Below are 15,568 nucleotides of genomic sequence, written 5' to 3'. Positions count from 1 at the left end.
CTATTACCCAGTTCTGCATTTATTACCTACAGATAATGGGATCCTTGTAGGTGTCACCACCAAACTGGTTATTACAGATATCATCTCATAGCATTCTTAGTTTCCTCATTAACTCTTGTTGAGTGGTTTGAGACAGAAAACCATTCTTTCCAATATTAGAACTTCCAGAAAGAATGGTGTTAAAGAATTAATCATACTCATTATTAAGAGCAGAGCCAGAATAAATGTGATGTGATACATTATCATACATTCTCTGTTTGCGAATATGAAGACATCAACTAGGAATAAGTGTGCTTGCTACAAACTTAGGGAAACAGATTAAAATCCCCATTCTATATTAAAGAGCTAATTAATTTATCAGCTATTTGCCTCATCATTTGAATATGTGAAAAATACCATTTATATAAATTATATCGTTTTGGTCATATTTTATTTTCCAGACTATTTCTGTAATTATCTTACCCAGAACATGTGCAGTGATTTTATGTCTTTTGTTATTTATTACTGTTGTTTTTTGTAACTTGGAATATACTACTGATGATTAAAATGTTCTTTAGAGTGTGCGAGCCATTTACCGTAAAAAGTGGACAATTCAATAGTTCAGTACCTACCTACATCTAGGAAATAACTATCAGATCTCAATATCTGATCTACACTATCTCACAGAACCTAGCTATAGTCTTCAAAATACTGGAGGGGAAAGTGGAGGGGGAAAGGAATTTGCTTAGTTTTTAGTGGGACAGAACACAGATGAGCCCACTGCTCCTAAGTGGCCAAAAGTGAAGCCACATCAATCCATCAATCTGAGAATGTTTAAAATCTGTCTAGTTCAATTTTTTCCAATCCCTGGAACATTCAGGAACACACACACACACACACACACACACACACACACACACACCAAACAAACAATCCCCTCCCCCAACACACATACTTTAAAAAATGTAGTAGCCTGCTGAACATTTCTTGGAGGAGGAGTAATAAAGCTGCTCATCATCTGACTAGACCTTCTGTTTCCTAAGAGCTCATGGAATACTCATGACCTTTTCATTCCTACCATACTTGCTTGTGTTCTAGACATCAGGGTGTTTGGTCTCATCAGTACATTTCACTATCAGGTAAGCAGGTTAGGGGGGACTCTGAGTGAAATCTAAAATCAGAATTGACTGATTCTTGTTATTTGGGTACATAACATATAACATAAACAGAATTAGTGTAGCTCCTTAGGATTTAAGTTAAAGCACTCAAAACAGAGTGGACCTTGAAGAAACTCATGTGATTAGTAAATGAATCCCAGTAGCTCTTATTAACTACTTCTTTAATTCCCATTTTTGCTTCCAGAGATTGTTAAAGTACTGGCCCTCAGCTCCTACTTGACCAACCTCTTAATCTCTTGATTATATATTGACTGCTATACAAATAATACTCCACTTTACATAGAAGGGATCTGAAGATGCGAGTTTTACTTATAAAACTGTGGCACCAAAGACACAGCTGGAAGATACAACTGTGTCCCTGTGCAACTGGACATCTGAGCTTTAGGAACATGGTCAGGACATGACAACTGACTGGCTGGCCTCCTGGGGATTCCACAGCTACAATGGCTACCATAATCAGGTGGGCTGGGGGGCTTCTGGCTTTTCCAATACCCTTATCCCGCCATGGAGTGAAGATGCTGTAGAATTGCCCACAGAGCAGAAAAGCATGTGTTTTAGCCACTAGCAAAGCAAATGCCAATCTCTCCCCTTCCCTGCCCATCCAATCAGTTGAAAGTCTTGAGTGAAAAGACTGAGAACCCCCAGAAGGAAGGAATTCTGTCTTTGGACTCAAGACTATAACCTCAACTCTCCCTTGGGTCTTCATCCTGCCATGCTCATTTCATGCTAATTCCCACCACACCATCGTATGAGACGATTCCTTAAAATCTCCCCTGTCTCTCTCTTTCTCCCACACCCTCCACCCCCCCATCTCTCTCCTATGGTGCTGTTTCTCTGGAGGGCCCTAACAAAGCAGGAAAGGTAGGCATGGAAACAATGGGTAAAATAATATGCTTGAAATTTTAATAAATGTTTCATTTTCCTATTATTTCTCCTTTTTCCCATCCCTCAAGCCAAGCTGCTTGGTACTCAGTGCCCATTGCTTTAAGTTTAGATGTTAACAGAAAGAAATGAATCTTTCTGACTTTGGTTTCCAAAAACCTAATAGCCCTTAGAGAACTGTAGAAGACTTTATTTAGAACTAAAATATTTGGGAGATGTGGAGTTTCAGGGAAGCCTGTTTCCTCTGGACTAGGAGAGATCCCCCAGGCATGTGGAAGGGTAGGTGAAGGAGACATGAAGTGGCCAGAAATGTTGTCAGTCCTGAAGATCCAGTGGGGGGGGGGGTGTGGGTCAAGAGAAGGCAAGACCCTGGCTACAGAATGGCTATGCGATGAGTCTGGACAAATAGTTCTTTCACAAAGAGAGTTCTTATACTATCTCCAGGCAGAGAGTCCTATCTCCCAAATGAGACATGAAAGTCACAATGAGAGCCTACTACTACCTGTGAAGGGGCAAAAAGACTTGGAACTCCTTTCAGCAGTGACCTACATGTCTCCATGGCCTATAATTAGGAGAACAAAGGATGTCTCAGCAGTTGACACCCTTGTAGACAGGTGGCTCAAGACCAGTGGGCCTTTACCAACACAACGACCTGGCACAACCTAAATGTTAGGAAGTCAGACAACACCAGAGAAACTCCAAGTTGGCTGAGATAAGTTTCCACCACTTTATAGAATGGAAACTCAATAGTTTAGAGAAAAATATGTCTTAGTCATCTAGATTGTGACAAGCAACACACAAGAATGGGATGGCTTTGGGGAATTGAAAGATGGTTATGAGGGTGGAGATCACATTGCTGCATGGGAAAGGGATAGCCTGTGTGCAGGTTGGCAGACTAGTTGCGAGGCTATTGCAGTCTTCTAGGTGAGAGAAGATGGTGGTTCAAACCAGACTGAGGGCAGTAGAGTGAGTGGATGGATCCTTGAAATGTTTTCGTAGTGGAATAAACAGGTCTGGCCATTGGGGGGGGGGGGATTGGGGGAGTGAGGCAAAGTGAGGGGTCAACAGAACCCTCAAGTTTCTGTTCAAGCAATGAGTGGAAAATGAAGCCATTTACTGAAGAAAGGAAATCTGGGGAGAAAACAAGTGTATGTAAAGGAATCCAAACTTCTGTTGTGGACATAATAAGTTTGAGGTACTCGAGAGGCAACCAAGTGGAAATCTCCAGAAGGTGTGAATGGTGCAGAGCACAGAGAACACGTCTGGGTTGGAGATAGGAATATGAATGTCACCAGCTAGACTTTACTGCTTTTTGTTTTGTTTTGTTTGCCTTTGCGTCTGCTCTTGATCCTACACCTGCCCAACTCCCATTCACCCTTCAGCTCTCAGCTTTAACATCGCTTCCTCAGATGTGCCTCCTCTGAGGCACGAATCAGTATAAATCAGTGTGAATCAGCCTCTCCACTAGACTCGCTCTCTATTTAAATGCTTTCTTCAAAGCACTGATCATGGTTTGAAATTAAAGACTTATGTTTGCTCATTCTTTAGGAATGAATCTCAGACCATGATTAAAATCTCTAGAAAAAAAGGATTTTATTTTTCTATAAAGAAATCATTTTGGGCTCTAAATTTGAGGAAGAGAAGCAGGTAGGAAAGAAAAGAGGGCCCAGAGCTGAGTGTAGATAAATTGCCACATTTCCGGGTCACACAGAAGGGAAGAAGCTGACGAAACCAGCCAAGAAGGAGATAGGCAGAAAACAAAGAGTCTGGGCTGCCACAGAGAAGAAAGATGGGAGAGTGTCAGGAACTAGGGTGTGTCCCTGTATCAAAGACCGCTGAGAAGTCAAGCACGCAAAGCCTGCAATGACTATTGGATTTACAACATGGTGGGCGTGTGGTCTTTGTAAGAACAGTCTGGGTGGAGCGGTGTGGGTAGAAGGCAAGCTGCAGTGAGAACAAATGGAAAGGAGGAATGGGAGAGAATATGTGAAGACAATTGTTCCAAGGAGTTGTATTGTTGGGGGAGAGAGAAGCAAGGCAGTAGCCCCATCTCCTGGGGTTAAAGGAGACGTTAGAGCTGTGAGGTAGGGAGGCGTGTCTGAATATAGGTGGCAACCATGACTGAGGGGTGGTGTGGGGAGAAATAATATCAGAAGGAATTAGAGAGGAATAAGGAAGGCAGAGGAAGGGAACGAGCAGATATGGGAAGTGGTGACACACAGAGAATGGAGCCAAGGGGGCTCCGAAGCCCACCGCCAGAGCGGCCCCCAGCCATGCCCGGATCCAGACGAGCCGGGAGGCTCCTCTGCAGCCTGCAGGGCAGAGAGGAGATAGCAGCTGCTGCTCGTGGAGAGGAGGCCGTCGTTCTGGCTAAGTGGTTAGGCAGTCTGTCGGCGGCCAGACCCTGGCCGCCAGCCAGCTCCATGCTGGGAGTGGAGTAACGAGTCTCCTGGCAGGCGGTGTTGAAGAGGAAGGACGGTGTGGGTGAGCACTGAGCAGCGGGAGGGCAGCCAAGACCCAGGTCAGGAGCACGCTCAGTGGGAGCCTGCAGGGAAGGGACTGAGAGGTATCACCCAGCCCCCTTCGTTTCCCTCACCTACAGAGTCTATGGCCAAAGGGGCGGAGGGGGGTGCGATTTAACTCATTTCTTATTACTTCTCAGTTGTGCCACTTGAGGGTGACTGTCCCTCCAGCCGCCTGGCCCTTCTGCAGGAGCAGATGGGCACAGCTCCCAGCTGCCTGGGAAGGAAAGCCACAGGGGGCCTCTGCAGCGCCCCTGCTGACCTCACCCCAGTGGTGGGGAGCCTGAAGCAAGGAGGTAGGGGGCAGCGATGGCTGCTCGGTGGGAGGCCCAGGCTGGCTCAGCCACAGAACCACATACAGGAGCGGAGCCGCAAGGCCCCCAAAGGGTGTCTGCTACAACACACAAGAACAGTAATCCAGCGTCCCCACCTGCCTTAGGGCAGTGCTTTTCAAACCTAACGTGGGAGAGAATTAACAGGGGATTGTGTTAAAATGCAAAGTCTGAGTGGGTGGATCTGGGGTGGAGCCTGAGAGTCAGCATTTCTAAAAAAATTTTTTTAATGTGTTTGTTTATTTTTGAGAGACAGAGACAGAGCACGAGCAGGGGAAGGACATAGAGACAGGGAGACAGAATCTGAAGCAGGCTCCAGGCTCCGAGCTGTTAGCACAGAGTCTGACACAGGGCTCGAACTCACAGACCATGAGATCGTGACTAAGCCAAAGTTGGTCGCTTAACTGAGCCACCCAGCCACCCCTTAAACAATTGTTTTTAATGTTTATTTTATTTTTGAGAGAGAGAGAGAACACAAGCAGGGGAGGGGCAGAGAGAGAGGGAGACACAGAATCTGAAGAGGGCTCCAGGCTCTGAGCTGTCAGCACAGAGCCCACCGTGGGGCTTGAACCCACAAACTGCAAGATCATGACCTGAGCCAAAGTGGGACGCTTAAGCAACTGAGCCACCCAGGAGCCCCTGGGAGTCAGCATTTCTAAAAGCACCAGGGTGATGCTCTGCTTCTGTTGCTCTGACCACACTCTGAATAGCAAGGCTTGAGAGACCCGACGGGAGGTAAGACCCGACGGGAGGTAAGACCCGACGGGAGGTAAGACCACTCTTTCCTGAAAAATATACATAAGCCTCTAACGCAAACCCTTCATACCACATAGGGGTCCCATAATTCATAGGAGGCCACTTTCTTTTGCCCTTGACACCCCAAGATAGTGAGCCCTGACCCACATGCTTATTGCCAAGTTGTTGCCCTTCCTCTTAACCCTGTTCTAGAGGTTGTCAGATTTCAGAGGATATCAGAATCACCTAGGACACTGGTTGAAAATATAGGTACGCTTCCCCCTTTCTCCTTCCCATGATTCAGCAGGTCTCGAGCAGCACGCGGGAATACACGTTTTTATTACGTTCCCCCAGCTGATTCTGACCTAGGTATTTTCATTGACCACACCTGAGAAACACTCACTAGAAATCTTTTCCAGGGATATGTGTATTGAGATCTGCAAACCTGAAGGCTCGACAGAAAGAAGCTTTGATTCAGAAAGTTAAGGGGCTGAGGTTGGTATTTTGGGGCAGGGGACTCTACCAAATATTCTCTCACATCACCCTAGAGTGATTACTTTGACCACATGTTGGATTGATCCTACCTTTCAGCAGACCAGCTGCTGCCGCCCAGGTTGGTGAGAACTATTTTTCGAGCACTGGTGATGGATTTCAACAGGCTGATCAGCTTCCCCTGGAACTAGGGACACCTCCTTACTTAGCTGCCCCATCTCTCCATTGTGGGAGGATGTGTGGGGCTTTTTAGGCACCTCCAATTGGAACAGAGGTCAGACAAACAAACCTTTCACCTGCTAATGTAGCAGGCAGGGATCTTATCCCACTATCTAGGGTATGTGACAAATGTCACATTAATTTGCTCTATTTAACATCTGATTCTAAGTCTCAGATTTCCCAAATTTGAGCTCAGTAATTATTGGAGATCTTAATCCCTCCAGGGTGGTATAAGGATCCTCAGAGACCATCAGGTCTTTCACTCACACCTGTCCCTTTTCAAGAGCGTTAACGAAGCTCATGTGGCCCCTTTGATCCAGTAACTTTAATCAGAGCCCATGCTCTGTACCTGATCACTGTAGAGGCCGAGAACACAATGCCTGGGCGCCCTAGTCATCATCGCCCTCTGGGAAACCTATTAGTTTCCCAGGATTCTGTGAGAGAGCAGGCCAGGGGTCAACATAAATTTTAGAACCTGTGGGCCCATCACCTGCCCAGTTTGGGGGGAATCTCCCCGACTCTGTATTGCTGTTTCTGTCTTCTTTCCCTCCCCACTTAGCATAAACCTGCCAAGAAGCTTAGGCTTTTGAAAAACAAAAGCCAGAAAGAGAAGGTGTCTGTAACGTAAACCAGTCTTAAAAGAATGTTACATTCTCAAAAGGTTAAGAAATGTGACTCTCGTGTAAATATAAAGTGAGCACATGTAGAAGATTGTATTCAGCCCCATTTTGCAAAGAAACTGGCGGGATGTGAAGCTGCTCCAAACAGCTTTTGAGAATCTTATACACGGCTTCGTAGATTGCTGGTTCACATACAAAATGGGGTAAAATGTCCAGCAGGGCCATTCACCATAACTTTGAGGGTTATCTGTTCTGAGGGACAGAAATTGTTTGCATCTCTACCCGACAAAAATCTGTAAGTTCACCTCATCCCTACAGAGTTGTAAAATAGGCCTAGTAAATAGACAGGTCCAGCAGTGCCCTAAAACAACACTTAAATCTTACTCTCTCTTGCCTATTTCCAAGTTTGGGACAATTTTTCTCCTGGAAGGAACCTCAAAGGGCCCAGCTACCTTCTTGGAATAGGGGAGGAAAAAGCTAGCAAGACTAAACCTCAAAATAATATCTCAATCATTCCATCAGAGAAACATACAACCCCTATTAATATGACCCCATTCTTTAAAAAAAAAGTTTTAATCTTTACTTATTTTTTAAATTTTTTTTAACGTCTGTTTATTTTTGAGACAGAGAGAGACAGAGCATGAACGGGGGAGGGTCAGAGAAAGAGGGAGACACAGAATCTGAAACAGGCTCCAGGCTCTGAGCAGTCAGCACAGAGCCAGACATGGGGCTCGAACTCACAGACCACGAGATCATGACCTGAGCCGAAGTCAGATGCTTAACCGACTGAGCCACCCAGGGGCCCCTTAGTCTTTATTTTTGAGAAAGAGAGAGAGACAGCCGGGGTGGAACAGAGAGAGAGGGAGACACAGAGTACGAAGCAGGCTCCAGGCTCTGAGCTGTCAGCACAGAGACCGATGCAGGGCACAAACTCATGAACCGCAAGCTCATGACCTGAGCTGAAGTCAGACACCCAAATGACTGAGCCACCCAGGCGCCCCAATTTGACCCCATTCTTAAACTAGCAAAGTATGTCTTTGCCTCGCCAAAAGACCCTTCCCCTTCCCACTAGGGGAGGCGAATGATGAGGACACAAAACTTCTTCTTGTATTATGTTGAACACTCAAGCCTCAGCCCTCTCGCCTGTCCCTGAAGCACATTTATAGACCTTGTGCACATTGCTTAAAAATCCACAAAGAGAGGGAAGGCCCACCCTTGATCCCATTATTGTGAAATGTTAGCTCCTTATTCCAGTGCCAAAATACGCATGTTTTCTACAGCTTGCTGCCTGACCAAAGCCTGGCTTAGTCACAAGATGGAGGAGAAGAGCTGGATACCTTGGGACAAATCATACCTATGGCTACACATTGTTACACAGAGGGGGCAGCCAGAGAAATGCACCTGTAGGGAGAATTCTCCTTCCTTAGGTCAACTGCAGTAACCTCTCCCTCTGCCACAGGTCTCACTCTGTGCACCTGAGCCATAAAGAGGAAACTCACTTCCTGTGAGCAGATAGTGTTTGTTTCCTTAGTTCTTCTTGGGTTGTGCCTTTGAGGCCCCACAGCTGCTTTCTCTGCCCCATCTTTTCTTTATTTAATATGAAAGTCATTGGGAAGTCAGCCTTTGGGCAGGAGTCGGCGTAGCCTCTGGCAGAGATCCTGAGAGGGGGATCAGAGAGATCGTGAGAAAAATGTCAAGCCATCACTCCAACCGGATGTGTCCCAAGATGGGAGGAAGGTGGCTCTCACAGAGGAGAAACTGTTATTTATTTATTCCAAGTCTTTTGAAAGCCAAAGCTGCACAAAGAGGTTAGAAAAGTGAGTTAACCCCCAAATCTCTCAAATACTCAGCTGGCCAGATTCCCTGGTGGATTTGCAATCTGAAGTTGTTGCCTTCTCCCTTTAAAATTATTGTTCTGAAACCATAATGGATGGCCTGTTAAAACGAAATCCTAAACTTCATCTCCCAGAGTTTCTGATTCAGTGGCCCATGAATTTGCATTTCTAATAAGTTCCTAAGTGATGCTGTTGCTGCTCTAAGGAACACACTTTGAGAATTACTGCTCTAGACCAATGCTTCTCAAACTTTACTATACATGCTAATCACTCAGAGAATCTGTTTACAGTACAGATTCTGAATCAGTAGATCTGGGGTAGAACTTGAGATTCTGCATTTCCAACAAGTTCATAGATGATGTCTATACTGCTGGTCTTTGGACCACACTGAGTGGCAAGTCTCACAACAGTGAGACACAGTGGTTTTCAACCCTGGTCACACACTGTAAACATCTGAAGGCGTTTTGAAAAATCTCTCTGCACAGAATTAAATCAGAATCCCTGGGAGTGAGGTCTAGGCATCAAAAGTTTTTAAAGCCCCCCAGATGAATACAACGTGCAGCCAAGACTAAAGACTATGGTTTTAGAACAGTGATTCCCCAACCCAACTGAATATTTTAAATGCATGGGATACTTTTGCAAAATACCTATTCTTGAGTCATATGCCCAATACCCTGCTAACTGGTCTCTGCAATCTGTTATCCAAATAAACATCAACACACATGCATGCGTGCGTGCGCACACACACACACACACACACACACACACATCCTTAAAACCTTCAGTAGCCTCTCCTTGCCTTCAGGATGAAAACAAAATCAGAATTTCTGGACATGGAACCCGGTACCTTTATATTTTAAAAAATTACCCCCAGTGATTCATATGTGCAGCCAGAATTGAAAACCATTGCTTAATCACATTCTACCTGCTCTTTAACCTCTGACCATTAAATGCAGTCTGCGCTGCTCACCCAGGCAAGTAGACACCTGCTTTGGGTAGCAGTCCCAGGGTTGCTGACCCCTCCAACTTGCTCGCTCGGCCTGCTAGTCCTACTTTCATTGCTGTCATTGTCTGGCCCTCTGCATTTGTTCTTTGCTTCCCCAGAACTGCCTAGGGTCTCCTCCATGTTTTACTAAGTGTTGGCCCCTCTTCTCTGGTCCTGACCCTATTCCACATTCTCCCATGCCCTGACTTGACTTTTGGCTCTACACATGTTCTCATCTTCAGCCTTTCCCCCATCGTCCAATGCTGGCTGTCCACTTAGCCTCCCATCTTCCTGGTCAGGTATATAGACCTTTTCCAAGTGTTTACCATGGGCCTCCAATGTGCCAAGCACTGGGCTGGGCAGAGACTGCCATGTGAACCAAAACAGACACAGTCACTACCCTTGGGGAACTTTACATTCTGGTGTGGGAAACAGTGATCAAACATTGCCTAGGGAAATGGGGGCACATCTATGATTATTAGAGGAAGACATAGGTAGCATGGTTTATTTTAGCTCACCAGGCACAGACTCAACATCCAGAAGACTGTTCAAAAAAATCCTTTAGATTCAAGTTGTGCATCTTCTAATCCATATGCTCTTCACAGGGTCTAGGGATCTGGGAGGAACTCCCGAACCCCATTCAGTTGCCTCCCACATCCTGAGCAGTTGGAGTGTCTCCCTTTGTCTTAGCTCCAGGAGGCCATCCCCATCTTGTCCAGCCACTAGAGGACAACAGCAAGAAGAGACCTTCCCAATGGACCCTCTTCACAATAAGGTGTTCTGGGAGGAGGTGACTGGCAGCCGTGAAGAAGAAGGGATGGTCCCAAAGGACTTCATGACTCAGCAGGGAACTCCAGAGCTTCTGACCTGTGGGGTGTGCTCCTAAAGCACATCAGTGGGCCTTTGAGTGCCAAGAATTGATGAGACCTGGCCTCTCTGCACTTGACCCAGGGAGAACAGCCTAAGGAAAGATGCCGAAAGAAACAACTGCAATTACAGGGACAAAAAAAGTGATGTGTCATAAAAAATCTACAGCTTCTTAAACTTGATAAAGACTATCTATAAAAAACTTACAATTAACATCATACTTAATGCTAGGAAACTCGAATATTCTCCACTAAAATTAAGTACAAGGATGTCCCCTCTCACGTCTCCTTTTCTTTTTTTTTTTTTTTTAAATTAATGTTTATTTATTTTTGAGAGAGAGAGAGACAGAGCATGACCAAGGGAGGGGCAGAGAGAGGGGGACACAGAATCCGAAGCAGGCTCCAGGCTCTGAGCCATCAGCACAGAGCCCAATGTGGGGCTTGAATCCATGGACCACGAGATCATGACCTGAGCTGAAGTTGGATGTTTAACCAACTGAGCCACCCAGGCACACCTCATGTCTCCTTTTCAATATAGTACTGGAATGCCTTGCAAATACAATAAGACTTAATTAATTAATTAATTAATTAGAAGGTATACAGATTGGGATGACCATCTATGTAGAAAATACAAAAGAACTGTCCAAAAGTCCCCAGAATTAGTGATTATGGCAATGTTGAAGGATTAGGGTTTATGTACAAAAGCCAGTTGCTTCCTAAATGCCCACAAGAAACAAGTAGAATTTGAAATTAAAATCATAATGCCATTGACATTAGCACCCCCCAATGAAATACTAACAAGATACATACAAGATCTGAATACAAAACCTGATAAATGAAATCAAAGAACTAAATAAATGGGAAGATATTCCATACTTATGGATAGGAAAATTATATTGTCAAGAGGTTACTTCTTCCCAACTTGATCCATACATTCAATGTAATCCTAACAATAGCCTTGCAGAGAAAGTCAGTCTGCAGAGAAAATGGGGAAGATAAGCAGGGCAAAGAAGAGATGTTGGGCATTATGGTTTCTAGGTGAGGGGTATGGGAGGGGGTAGAGAGGGAGAGGAAGGGGAAGGGAAAGGGATAGAGAGATTAGCTCTACTTTCTAAACTGGTTCCTATGAGATTCTTCCCTCTTTCTTTATGATTCCCCCTTTTTTAGTTTCTTTAAATGTATTTCAGTATCTTATAACCAAAGAGTCTCAACCGAGGCAAGTAGGAAATCAGAACATCAGAGATGACCACAATGCCATAAACCCGGAAGAAAACCTAAAGAAAGCTACAAAGAGAATGTGGTAGAAATCACACCGTACCTGCAGGTTTTGCCTCTTCCTACTGAAGGGCTATTTACATTACTTGGTTTCCAGAAACCCACATTCAGTCCAAGAATTTCGGAGTAGCAAACAAGGTCCTGTAAGGAGATGCTACATGCCTGGGATTCTGGACCATGCCAGTTTATAGCTGATCTGCAGAGAGATTTGATAATCTGAGATTGCAATGCAAGTTTAATCAAGGTAAGAAAATCACCCAGAAATAACAGCTCTCCGTCTTCACAATATCTCAGTGATGTGCATTTAGGTGGTTCTTATGCTATGCAATTATTCTTTCTTTCATGTAGTTATTCATCCATCCATCCATCCATCCATCCATCGATTCTACAAATATTTATTTAGCACCTACTGAGTAACAGGCATTGGTGATACCAGAACAAATAAAACATACTCCATGTCCTCAAAGGGCAGTGAGTACTGTTCATTCATAGAACTTTTACAGCTTGTGATTATGTTGTTGTGGGTTTCTTTGTTTAATCTCTCTCTCCCCTGCTATGTCAATTTTTTAATGTCTTGTGTCTCTTTTTGTTCATTCTCATATCCTATCACCTGGCACACAATAAGCACTTAATACATATTTGGTGAACAAATAATGAACAAAGGGCTTTCAGTTTGTTCAAGGCTTAGAGTTGTCTTTCTTCTGTTTTTACTTAACCCTTATTATATCCCGCCCCATAAAAGGATCTCTTTGTAGAAGATCCAGGCAATAATACATTTTAAAAGCTGGGTGACTAATGTCCCACGGTGTTTGAAAATTGCAGACTCTGACAGGTGCCTAAGCTAACAGAACCTGGTATCTACGAATCCTCCCTATAACATATACCCTTGGAGTCTAGGGAATCTTCCTTTCCTGGTATCTCTCAGATTAAAACTGCTCAGGACAAAGTACCTAAAATGCAGCTGATTCACTGACCTTGAGCAAATTGACTCTGAAAAGCAGAAGAGGACATGAGAAATGACCATCTCTACACTGGCAGGAGGAGGTGGGCAGTAAGGACAAGGGACTCCATGCACAGCTGTGCAGGTCGTACCCTGTGCATGGGCATCCAACTAAGGGAGTAAATGGAGGCTGAAATCTAGCCAGGATCATTTCCCTGGATATGAACCTGGGCAAAAGGCTGTGCCAAAGGAGCCCTAAGGACCAGAGGCAGCCGGGGTTCTCTCCCAGTGAGGAGTCCTCAGGCTCTTAGGAAGACCAACGAAGTAAAGAGGGAGTGATGGAGGGAACCTGCGCTTAGCAGTCAATCAGAAGTCAGTGAGGAGGAGTTTTGCTCACTCTGATGGCCTTACTCTATGAACCATCGATTGCCACCCTCACCTGCCCACATCCCTGTATCCTGCCCTGGCACATTCAGTTCCCAGAGTGATAAGGCCTGTCTCCTAGTAACAGCAGAAGAGATTTTTAGAAGACATTTAAGACCAAAGCTGTTAGAAAAAGGAAAAAGCCCCCCAGCTTCCCTGAAGATGAAGGGAGAAGGGACAGCAGAAAACGGGGCTGCTGACCTGCCTGCCCAGGTCTTTGTATTGGCTGGCAGTATAAGGCTTCCTTTCCCCAAACGTGGATGGGTTCTATTGACTCCGGAAAGAAGTCGTGTACACAGCCCAATACAAAAACAATCAAGTACCAAATGGCTTGAAAAAAAGTTACCCACATCCATCCCTATTCTATTCTTTATGGTACATAGAAACTGCTGGGCTATTTCTAGCTCTAGATGCAGGGGTGCTGATGAACAGTGGGGTTTCTGCAGCTAATCTCTGATAGGACCGAGCTGTTGCCACCCCGCAGAGGTGCTAGGGACAGGCGGCTTGGCTGCACATGGCCAGCACATGGTGGGTGGGCGGGAGGACGTCTGGCTGGTTGGGGCGAGGGGGAATGGAAGCGGCTCTGAAAATGCATTTTGGAAGCAATAAGCTGAAACGATGTGGCTCCGTGTGCCTCTAACACCACCTTGCTTCGAGTGCTCTGTGCTTAAAAAAGGACCAAAGAGAGAAGAAATGAAAACACTAGGGATATCAGTGCAGCTTCTGGGGCTGTTTCTCTTGCTTCAAATCTGGAATGTCATTGTGGAGGTCCAAATGCCGCTCCTGGGGCACCTGGGTGTCTCAGTCAGTTAAGTGAGTGACTCTTGGTTTCTGCTCAGGTCATGATCTCACAGTTTGTGAGTTCAAGCCCCAAGTCGGGCTCTGTTCTGATGGCTGGGAGCCTGCTTGGGATTTCTCTCTCCCTCTCTCTCTCTCTCTCTGCCCCTCCCTGGCTCGCTCGCTCTCTCTCTCTCCCCAAAAATAAATAAACATAATTTTTTTTTAAATGCAGTTCCTTTCCCTGATGGAGAATCTTCAAAACATCAAGGGAAGGGGAGAGAGGGGAAGGATTGACTCAAACTGTAAAATTTCATAGACTTTGAAATCAGATGACTTTGAGTTCAATTTCTGTCTCTTTTATTATCAGGAGTGTGACCTTAGGCAGCTGCTCAAACACTCTTGCCTCATTTTCCTCATCTGTAAAGTGGGGATAATCCTAGAGGTAGCAGGCCTGAAGTATTTTGTTTTGGTTGGGGGCTGCCCTTGCATGGTCAGCCCTTTGCCCATGGTTCTAAATGTTCACTTCCTTCGAGTCAGTCAGTCTTTCCCAAACCCAGAACCCTGCTGATGCCTCTTCAGCCTCTGTTAGGACAGTATGCATTGTTTTTCATTTTTATGTTTTATGTCAGTGGAAAGCTTGCAATTTTTGCACACTCAAGGAACAAGTAGAAATGTGACTTACATTCCATATGTTACATTACTTGCATAACAAAATCCAAACACTGTTTGGATGGTTTAAAATATGCTTGCTCTAGGGTATAGGATGTCAGCCATTGGTCCCCATCAAAGCTATGTCTCCAGCAACAGTAATACATACACTGAAATGATTTTCATAAGAAGCATGTAAGTCCTTAGCTCCATACCTGGCATACAAGTGCTGAGGAAAAAAGTGGCTTTTGTGGCAGGTACGTATTTGTAAACACCACACTTGAGTACAAAAAAAAAAATTACCCCAATACTTTCTAAATCAGATGACATCTTGCCCTGAGCCTTTACCGTCTACATCTTATTCATTACTGGAAATATTCCCTTCAAGATATGAGAAGGTCTGAGGAAACTTACATAAAGCAGAACTTTCGAGGAGGCTCTCTGGCCTCCGGCCCACACCGGTCAGTTGCTGATGTGCTCATTGTCCAAGCACTCAGGGGGCGGGGCGCTCAACTGCTTTCACTCCTTGCTTAGGTCCACAGTGTTTACAGGAGCTAGAACCCCAGTTCCTAGCACCCAGGTCCCCCCACCTTCCCAGCCCTCCAGTTTACCACCTCACTATTTTCCTCTGAGAACGAGACGTATCTCTGGTGACTGCAAAGAAGCGGAAACTCCATTACCTGGACTCCTGGAGTCCAAACCATGATTCTGTTGTCAGGCTTAAGGACCGTCTTCTTTTCCTGGAAGGGAGGAGGGCCAGACAGGGCTGCTTCAGCCTCTACTTCTCCAGGCACCAAGTAATCATCTTCCAAGGGGGGCCATTTCTCTTTTAATTCCTCTTTTACTGCATTATCATT

General features: G+C 45.2%; 1 long non-coding RNA gene across 1 annotated transcript; it reads right to left on the bottom strand.

Moving 5' to 3' along the window:
* Window positions 1-10,270: 10,270 nt before the first annotated feature.
* Window positions 10,271-12,113, bottom strand: LOC147582477 (uncharacterized). Its single transcript, XR_015248727.1, has 2 exons — window positions 11,964-12,113; window positions 10,271-10,740 (listed from the first exon to the last, which is right to left on the bottom strand). It is a non-coding gene; the product is annotated as an uncharacterized LOC147582477 (long non-coding RNA).
* Window positions 12,114-15,568: the final 3,455 nt, after the last annotated feature.

This window comes from Puma concolor, chromosome A3 (genome assembly GCF_028749965.1).
Source record: "Puma concolor isolate L17-30 chromosome A3, mPumCon1.1.hap2, whole genome shotgun sequence".
Taxonomy (NCBI): Eukaryota; Metazoa; Chordata; class Mammalia; order Carnivora; family Felidae; genus Puma; species Puma concolor.
The sequence above is the reverse complement of the archived record's forward strand: the minus strand, read 5'-3'. Positions and strand labels throughout refer to the sequence as shown.